The following is a 5,450-nucleotide window of genomic DNA, read 5'->3' on the forward strand; positions in this document are numbered from 1 at the left end:
TAATTGTTTCTCCAAGACTTTATTTTGAAACTTGTAATCAATAGAAACTTGAACATGCACATTTTTTTTTGAATAACAGTTATTTCAGTTGTTTCAACCCCGAATCAATAAACATGCAACTGCTGTGACTGTTCCTGCATGAGCCTGTAGAGAGGTGTGTGCTGCTGAATTGCATGAAATACTGAATATGACTGCAACCTTTACCCCTCGTGTAGCACATGGTCAGGTGAGTGAGAATTACCCTCCCTTTCAGTCCATTATAACAGTGTCAAAGTTCAGTTCCTTAACACTGATCAGTCTTAAAAAGGATTTATCGGATTACGTTCAAATCATGAATTTTTGTCTGTGATGATGAAGTGCTGAAAACAAACCTTGAGAAGGGTAAGTGAATTCAAAATCTATTGCGTTCTGCACATAACAATCTGACAAACAAATGTAATACTTTTTGGTAGTGTTTCAAATAGTTAGCAACATTTAAGAATACAGATTATGTTAAACTGAAATGAAGTTTGTCTACAGAGATGTGTAATATTACAGTTTAATCTTTCATATTTGTTTTAAACTAGATTCAACAAATGTCTATTTCACTGAATTATAAATATGGATATAAAATGATATCTTGTCGATATACTGTATATAATAGCACCATAGCATCAAGATCCTACTAAGATGATGTTCTACAGTATTATATCTGAAAAGTATTAAGACATGAAAAGTTGGCCAGTTTACTAAGTAATCTGTAATCCAATTTATTACCTGATTTGGAAATTCTAGGTATTTTTATGATCCTTCTAAATATGTCTGTAAAGTCAGACTTGAAGTACATAATTACACTGTCAGCAGGAGAGGCATGATTGCCTTGATGCTTTCACTTCCTCAAACATATAGATATTTAAATAGAAAATTACATATCTTGAGTCATATTTAACTTTCACAATTACATTTCCTTGGTACTATCCTCTTTTATTTTAACTTCCTGAAAGTGCTCAAAAATCGAAACGCAGAGGCCTCACCAATCATGCGTAGGGCTTAATGTTTTAACTCATTATGGGCAGCTATTTATTGTAAATGACAATAATCTCTGGTGTCTGGTTTTTTGTGTCTTTGAAAGAGTTACATGCATTTTTCATGTGTTGTTTTTAGGAACTAACACAGTCAGGAGATGTTTAAACAGGGAGATGGAGAGGAGTCGGATGGCCGATTCCGAGAGCTTCAGGAACAGCGGATGACAGTGCAGAAGAAGACCTACACAAAATGGATGAACAGTGTCTTCTCAAAGAATGGGGTATGAATAAGTCCATCCAAAGCCTTCCTGAACCTCAATGCTAGTTCAGGCAACAAGATCTGCAATCAGAGACACAACTAAGCACCAACAACACTTAAACTAAAACTTCCATTTCAAATGTGTCATGATCAAGCCTTTTCCTATAGTGTAACTATCTTGCCATGGCTATCTATCTATAAATATATATATAATCCAGTTCGTTTAATCAATAATATCTGCTGGCGACACAGCAATTTGATTACACAAAAATTCATGATTCACAACAAGATATCATGATAACTTTGGTGATATCTAGAGTAATATAACGTTTGTAATCCTGACTCCAGTCTTGACTTACTTTAGTTTACGATATGCTCACTACAGCATGATTGCCTCTTGTTGAGAACCCTTGAACCCAGTTAAGGTCATAATTATTTTATCATTGTCCATTACATTACAGTCTACATACTTTATGTACTTGTCTCACGATAAGTGGATAGTTCGTTTAGTTGCTTATTTAAACAACTTAGCCCACTGTTTTCTATATACACTCTGAGATTAAGTTTAATAATAATGATGAGAGAAAGTGGCAGGTACACACAAAGGCAAACTCGATAGTTAATTTTTATGCACTGTTATGCAAGCCTTTTGTTTTTGACAGATCAGCACAGGGGAGGGAAAAACAAAGATGATTTACCTTGTATTACATTAACATCACCAAGATTAGATTTAGGAAGGAAATAGTACCGCCTTGACTGTCATCGCATAATATTTTTATACCTGATTTTTCCGCTGTATATGTCTCCCTTTGAGTGTTATATTTAACAGTGGTTACATATTATCTCCTCTCGTACTTACTGCCATTGTTGTGTGAACCAACTGAGAGACTTAACCTACATAATAAACACTAACAGCAGGAAGACGTTCAAACAGACAAATGGTGCTACAACAACCTTCCTCGGCTTGGATATATTAATATATTAATAGCTGTATACAGGCAGCTGTCTGAAAGAATGAGATGTTTTAAACATTTCCCTTTCCTTTTCCCCTTCCTCGGTTGCTCTTGTGTATTGTTCTGTATCAAACAACACCGTTCATAACATGTTTAGTATAAAAGGTCACACTTATCATTAAATAACTAAAAATCCACTCTCATACTAACTGGTTATCAGTTACATGCAAGTTAGCAGTTGGCTAAAGACCATCATATTTAAAAGCAATCATGAAAGCTGCAAAAAGTTTTGCAGAAATTGCAAGCAGATTTTAATTTTTTTTAATCATTGCTGTTGAGCGATGAACTACATCTCTGAAGACCCACCAGAGAAGCAGGGTGTGCTCTAAGCTCCCTCGATTCATTCCCTGGGTAAGCAGACCCTATTGGAGGCAGTAAGCAGATCTGTTGAGAGACATCAGATTCCCACAACACATGGATTAGGGAGTGGTTGCAAGTATCTTGCTTTACTGTGTGAGTCACGTCATAGTGGAATACAGTGGCAAATAGCCAAACACAATGGTAAAACAAAGCCAGCTGCTGATTTCATGCCTAAACTTGATGCATAAAACAAATGCAGTTATAGGTTATAGGAACATGTATGTCACTACCTTAGCCGATGTCTTCCCATTTTATGATTACTTGACTGTATAAACTGGGTGTATTGGAAATGTGTGTAATTTTTATTTTAATGTGCGTTTACTTTAAAGGAAAAGGTTGACTTGACTGATGTATTTACTGAACTAAGAACTGGTGTGCATCTCGTGCGACTTTTGGAGTTCATCTCCGGGGAGAAACTGCCCACTCCCAGTCGACGCACCCTAAGAGTTCACTGTCTGGAAAACAACAGCATTGCCATTAATTTCCTTAAAACCAAGGTAAACTGGAAGAAATACAATGTGCAAATCTCTGAAAAGTATTATTTCCACAATGTAACGTCTTAAATTGTGGAATAATTGAAAAATTGAATAATTGTAAGACATCCTTTTTCCCTCTGCTCATCTTCCTATAGATCAGAGTAGATCTGATTGGTCCAGAAAATATTGTGGATGGAGACAGAACTCTGATCCTGGGCTTAATTTGGATCATCATTCTCCGCTTCCAGATTGGAGCCATCAATATTGTTGAGGTAAGGCCTGAAGAGGGGCCTCTATAAACATTCTAAAAAGCAAAAAGTGCACTTATCACTCTGTTCACATGCTATTTTGGTTTCAGGCTGGTGGTGATTCCAGTGGTGCTCAGCGCTCTGCCAAAGAAGCTCTACTGATATGGTGTCAGCATAAGACCGCCGGTTACGCCAATGTAAATGTGCAAGACTTCTCAAGCAGCTGGAGAGATGGACTGGCCTTCAATGCTCTTATTCACGCCCATCGGTAGTATTTTCAGTGGATGGCATTCTCTTTTGATAAAGAACAGTATTTGACTATTCCCTTTCCACTACTTCAGTCTCATGATGTTATGATAACTCTGTTCCAGGCCTGATCTTTTTGACTACAACCGACTACGCCAGGATGATCCAATGAGGAGCCTCACTCATGCTTTCACTCTGGCAGAGGATGAGTTTGGTATAATGCAGCTCCTGGATGTGGAAGATGTCATGGTGCCCCATCCCGATGAGAAGTCTATCATGACTTATGTCTCCCTGTACTACCACTACTTCTCCAAAATGAAGCAGGGTCAGACTATCCAGAAGAGGATAGCTAAGGTAAGTTAACGTGTAATTTTAAGTAATGTAAAGTGCAATGGGAAGCTTTTCTTCCATATTGTGGTGTATATCCAAATGAAACAGATTATTGTAAAGAAAAAAGTGTAGAACGAGGGCATCAGCATGTTTGGATGAATTGTTCTCCATAATATCTATAACATACATTTAGAAAATAGATATGGTGAATTTCCATTTTTTCATATTTAAGGATTTGAATAGACCTCTAACCCTGAATATTAAACGTCAGCGCCTTATTACAAATAATGTAGGACAATATAAAAATTAATCATACCTCAAATAGTCTAGATGTAGTTTGTTGAAAAGAGGTATTCAATTACTTTTCTAAGCAGTCAGGCTTAGCATTTTTACCTGGTGATACTACAGGCAAAACAATCCCATTAAGTTATATTGACGGAGTGACACGAGACGTATATAGGCAATTATATAAGTTAAATTATATTAAAAATAAAACAATATTAAATATGTGTTCTGAGTTTGTCACACCACAGAATTTTTTTATTTTTTACCCAGCCAAATTTGAATGAAAAAAGCTTAGTAAATAAAATAAATGTATCAAAATATTGACAAAAATATTCAGCATTCTCTGCTCTCAAATGCTGGGGGCGTGTCCACTGTTGATGCTGAACCACGCCCACTAACGGGAAAGCTGTTTAGTGTCCAACAGCCAGCGTCACACTAGCCAGAGTCATATACCACTACAACCTGAATAGATGTTCCATCTAGCAGCTCTAATGGAATTCCACAGCCAAACGTGTTAATATTCATTTACATGACGAAGGCATAGCTAGCTAGCTAACTGTAGACTGTAGTAACTAACGGTAACAGTTACTCTCGATTGACTGGGTGAACCATTGATGCCAATGTACTCTAGTTATTAGGCTTGTTCGAGATGCGTATGACATCAAAATACCGCGAGAGCGATTCAAAAGCATAAAGAGTCATTTGCTCTCTAATCGATCTCGTGGTAGCTACTTTGATGGCATACGCCGATCGGTCTGCACAGCGCCGATGCATCTCGAACAAGTCTATTATAGTGTTAGGGGAGGGCCTATGCTCATTTCTAACATTTATAGTGTGTTTATAAACAATTCTCTGAATCGCCTTTTCACAGACTTTAACTAAGTAGTAGTAGCAGTAATACTATGAACTTCACTAATGCCAAAGCCAAAATAGTTATTAGTGATGTAAGACGTATTTCCTTTGGGTGTTTAGTCTTATTCTAGACTGGGCTTGGAGTAGATGTGATTATTTTAACAAAAGATAAACACTCTTTGATTTGATCCACTGAGACAATGCAATGTCATGAGCATGTCCTTATGGCTTTTTTGGGAAATGTTACGCACTGGCGCACTCTGTTTGTGAAAGTACGAACTGCAGCTACTGTGGTGTTGAATTAGGACTCTAATCTCAAACTCTTTAGGATTAGAGAATTTGACTGTGGGTCAAAAGGAGGAGCCCTGGTCTTAATC

Source organism: Barbus barbus, assembly GCF_936440315.1.
Source record: "Barbus barbus genome assembly, chromosome: 20".
In the NCBI taxonomy this organism is placed as follows: domain Eukaryota; kingdom Metazoa; phylum Chordata; class Actinopteri; order Cypriniformes; family Cyprinidae; genus Barbus; species Barbus barbus.